This window comes from Dermacentor albipictus, unplaced genomic scaffold, assembly GCF_038994185.2.
Source record: "Dermacentor albipictus isolate Rhodes 1998 colony unplaced genomic scaffold, USDA_Dalb.pri_finalv2 scaffold_543, whole genome shotgun sequence".
In the NCBI taxonomy this organism is placed as follows: Eukaryota; Metazoa; Arthropoda; class Arachnida; order Ixodida; family Ixodidae; genus Dermacentor; species Dermacentor albipictus.
In genome coordinates, this window is record NW_027226097.1 from 1 (window position 1) to 5,000 (window position 5,000).

General features: G+C 49.1%; 1 non-coding gene across 1 annotated transcript; it reads left to right on the forward strand.

Annotated features, from left to right (window-relative positions):
• The first annotated feature begins 821 nt into the window (after nucleotides 1-821).
• LOC139054047 (U2 spliceosomal RNA) lies at nucleotides 822-1,013 on the forward strand. Its single transcript, XR_011510990.1, has one exon. It is a non-coding gene; the product is annotated as a U2 spliceosomal RNA (small nuclear RNA).
• Nucleotides 1,014-5,000: the final 3,987 nt, after the last annotated feature.

Genomic DNA, 5,000 nt, shown 5'->3' on the forward strand with positions numbered 1-5,000 from the left:
GTGGTCCTTTTTTCTTGCGCAAGGCTGAGCTTTCCAGCTGTGCTTAAGCTATGCTAGCATGTGTGCGTATGTGTGTGTGTGTGTGTGTGTGTGTGTGTGTGTGTGTGTGCGTGCGCGCGCGCGCGTGCGTGCGCGTGCATATGTGTGCGTGTGTGTGTATACACGCACACGGTAAAGATGATGGGGTAGCGCTATTTCTTTCTTTCTTTCTTTCTTTTTTAACAACACCTGTGCTCCACATGGCGATCTTCCTGCCCTCTATGTTTCCGGTTGGAAGGAGTGCGCAGCCTTTTCTATATTTATTTATTTTTTTTTTTTCATTCTCTTTCATTCGTACATGAGGCGCGCTACCTAATTCTAGCGGTCGAATCGACACGTTGCAATCCGTCCCGGCCTGTGCCGTATGAAAACTTTCAGTGGGCCTTGCGGTAAATAAAAGGAAATGAGGGAAATGCGCGTAGTGTATTACACTTGCGCACGGGCTTGAAACGAAGGCCTCAAAGAAAGCCGCCTTGAGCGGTCGCATTCAGACGGAAGTAAGCATTCCCCTTGCGCGTGTTTTCCGCTCGCCTGTTCCGTTTTCTACGAGGTTGCCTTCGTTGGTTTTGCCTTGCGAACAAGCTTGCGCTCGGGTCTCGTTTCTACGCGACGGCGTTTCGTTAACAGTGAAAGACTGAGGCGTCGCGAGTTGATTCGCGAGATAGAGAGCATAGAGTCTCTAGACGGGCTGGGTTTTATAAGATTGCCCACGCTGTTGCTGAGGTTACCAATGTCGCCAGGGCACCCACAAGGCAGTGGTACAATGGAGTGAAGTGAAAGACATCGCTTCTCGGCCTTTTGGCTAAGATCAAAGTGTAGTATCTGTTCTTATCAGCTTAATATCTGATACGGGTTCTATATGGACCCACGATATTAAACCTATTTTTGGAAGTTGGCGGAGTGCTTGAAGCCTGCTTCACCTCCGCCGCAGGTCGGCCCGGTATTGCACTACCTCCGGGATCGGCCCCCGCTCACTTAGGTGAGACTTCATTCAATCAAAATGAAGAACACAAGCTCGAAGCGAGCACTCACGTGACACGCACCATTCCCATACTATACGCAACGATGCCGGTGTTTCTGAACGATTGTCTGCTGTAATGAGCCACTTGGGGGGGGGGGGGGGGGAAGGGTGATTAGCCGTGGGTTTTGCAATCAATGTAAGTCCCACTCAAAGCCAACACTGCATTTTGGAGTTCACTATCGCTTTGATCCGTAAACGACAGCAAGCTCGCCCTGCGAAAATCCGCTGCCCTAGTGGAAGAAAGGTTCCCTATGAAACAAAAATGGAGTGCCCGATTTCCGGCAACATTTTCGCTGCAGTGGGACCGAGCGCCTCGAAAACAAACTTGTCGTATGGCCAAGTGTGGCGAAATATATTCAAGGGTTCAGAGGTGCCTCAGCTTTCCAACCTGTATGTTATGAATACCTGTTGCTACCTTTTCGTCATCATCATCCTGCTGGCTACGACCACTGCAGGGCAAAGACCTCTCCCATTATTCTCCAAGCACCCCGGTCACGTGTAAGCCCGGTCACGGTCGCCGTCTAGTGCCTGCGCCCTTCCTAATCTAATCTGCCCTCCTAAATTTCCGCCACCCCGTGCTACGCTTCCCTTCTCTTGGAATTCAGTCGGTAACCCTTAATTGATGATCTTCCCCCCACATTGCATGCCCTGCGCACGCCCATTTCTTTTTCTTGGTTTAAACTAAGGTGTCATTAGCTCGCGTTTGTTCGCTCACCCCCCGAATCTGCTCTATTCTTATCCCCCGTAGCGCTACACCCATCATTCTTCTTTCCAAAGCTCGTCGCGTCGCCCTCAGTTACCCTTCGGTAATCCTTAAGGTCCTTCGTTGCGGCACTCGCGGCATCTTTCTCATTTAAATAAGGCTATTTCGTTCAGTTTTGGGGGAAAACTCAATGAGCTAGGCGCGATTGTGTCCCCGGCGCCGCTCTCAACAAGATGGCGGCGCCCAGGCTTTTTGCCTGGTGGTTCGGCTTGACGCAGAACACGCCTGCAGGGCAGTGAAGCCGCATTGAAGGGGCAACGAGCGGCGCAGTGAAGCGCATGCTCGGGCGAAAAACGCGAACATCAGCCAAAAATACAACCAAATGGCCAAATACGAATTTCCGTTATGGGAAATTGGAGTTCAGTTGGCGCGTTGCGCTCGCCTAAGGTAAAGAACATAAATGCGAGTGCCACATCAGCCAAGTCAATGCTGAGGATCGCGTATCATTTCTTATTTATTTTTCCCCTTGCCTCCTGGCCTGCGTGGCCCTAGCGCGCATGCCCACGAAAGTAATGCAATAAGGAAAACGCGAAATCATGCGGTGACGGCTGTATCATATCCATTGTGCGTGCTTTGTTCTTTTTGGACTACAGTGGTGTGCGTTATGAGAAAGTTTCAGTGACCAGCGAACCTATATTTAGAACCACATTTACGGTTACTGCTAACAAGCTGCGGGTAGGTGTTGTTTTTTTCTTTCTTTCTTTTTTTCGCTACCAACGATGGGTTATCGCAACCGCGATCGGTTGTGCTAGACGCGTTCTTGCCAAACGTTGGCTCTATACGCGACCCGTGACGCGTGGTCGGCACATTCAAGCAGTCCATTGCAAACCGTTCCAAGAAGAAGGATGCTAGCTCCACGTTCCGCCGGGAGCGCTAGTTCGAAGATTGTACTTTTAGACCCTCGAGGAAGCACCGCCATCCCACGTTTTCTATAACGCGCTAAGACTCAGAGCGACAGCGACCACTTGTCTTTGTCAATATCTCGGACACACTTTTTTTTTTTTCTTTAATCCAGATCGTCAGACGAGCCCGCGTTCACGCGCACTCGCTCTCTCCGATAAGCAGGGTAGCTCGGTTGGGGTGTTGTAGGGCCTCGCGCATGCGCTGCTGAGTTCGTCGCTTCGCCGGCCGGTCGACGCTGGCGCGGTACTGGTAATCAACTTCGACGGGCATGGTGAAACGTCACTGTGAAACGTCACGACTAGCAATGCAATGTGTTTGCGAGCAATCGGAGAAATGAGAGAGCCCCTGTAGATTAGTGGAAACGTTCCTCCAAGTATTACGTTTGCAATTTGCGCCTACGAACATGAACTAGACAAAGGAAATGATCTGTAGCCGCCTTCACTTCATAAAATTCCCGTACGAAGAAATTTGCGTGCGCACGTGATCTCCCGCATGAAACCAGACGATAGGTTAATTTTAGCCGTTCATTTCGATTTGCCGAATGTAAACCGGAACACTTTCTCCACGCGCTCTTGAGGTTTGAATGACAATCAATGACATGCTTTTTTTATATATTTTTGTTTGTTCTATCTGGAACCAAAAGAATTCAGAACGCCATTTCAATCTTAGATTCGATTCACGCCTTGCGTTACGTCACCCCTGGCATATCTGATGAACACGCTCTGCTGTTAAGCTTCATGATCACGGCATTAAAAGTCGCCACTTCCCGAACGTTTATCGAGCCGATGATGAACCGTATGCTGGATTCTTATTGTAATGAGTTTATAGAAAGTTTTATACTTCTATGGCTAGCTTCAAGGAAAGGAAAAACATCGCTCAGCATTGTATAACGCATAACAACAACAACGAAAAATCTGCAGGTTATTCATACTACAATGAGAACACTAGGAATACTGAAAAAGATGAAATCTAGACATGCTGCAAGGAGCCAACAAATGCAATTGAACCAACGAACTGAACTGCAATTATTTCATCAAGACATGCCCCGAAAAAACGTGGCCACTATCAATGCTCATTTCAAAGCTGTTTTTTTTTTTTTGTTTGTGACGGATAATAATTATCTTCCCAATGGCTGATGTGAAAATTTCAGAGCGCGGCATTTTCGAAATCTCAAGGCCCCGGCTGCTTTCTCTCTTCTTTAAATATGTTCCGGGTGGCAGATGGAGAAAAGTTTCGCGCACATAATTTAAAAGCCTGTAGCTGATTTTCTTGAAGAACACAAAGTGCTGACAGACCACCAAACAAGACAAAATTGAATCGGTATTACGCGCGATGATTTCGCACCGCAGTAACAAAAGGGTAACAAGCGGACGTTCATTTCGTGGTGTGTATTTCACGTCTCTCACAATAATAATAAAAAGAATGCTACTGCATAAATTAGCTTTTCCCAAACTGGATGGTTTCGATCAGCTTCCTTAAATTGAGTTGGCGTTGATTGAGCAGGTGCGGGCCTCGGTTGTTTAAGATTTTTGTAAATGGCATCATTACTGGATAGATGCGGACGTCTGCGTGATGTGTGAAACTCGCTTGAGGATCAAGGGAGAACCCCCCCCCCCAAAAAAATCATGTCATGGTGACACAAGTGGCACATGAGTACTGTTATCGGGAGGAAAAAAAAAAAAGGAAAACCGGCACGTACTAGGGAGACACTCCTCTTACACGTGAAGCTCCAAACAAATTGTTTTTCTTGAGACGCTCTATAAAGCTCCTCAAACGCAGCACCCGTACACGAAGACAAATGTCCAAACTGGAAAGAAAGCACGAAATTCGCGGCGCCCGTTTGCTGTGAAACAACGGGCAACATTACGCAAAGTCCGCTACCACGTCAGCCGGGGCGGCCGCACCCCGCCCGCGGTTGAGCCATATATGGCTGCACGCGCAAAGTCCGCTACCACGTCAGCCGGGGCGGCCGCACCCCGCCCGCGGTTGAGCCATATATGGGGACTGAACATCAGGCTGCACGCGCAAAGTCCGCTACCACGTCAGCCGGGGCGGCCGCGCTTAAGCCTAAAAAATGCTCGGCGCTTAAGCCAGGTAGCGAGCAAAAATGCCCGGCGCTTAAACCGCCGGATTGTTGCTGAAATGGTAGGTATGTAGTCCGGCAGGAGTCTGTCGGCGCCCGCGCGCGGCAAAGTCCGCTACCACGTCAGCCGGGGCGGCGAAAAAAAAAATTAAAAAAAAAAAAAAGCAGCCCCCTTGTTTCAGCGTGCGCGA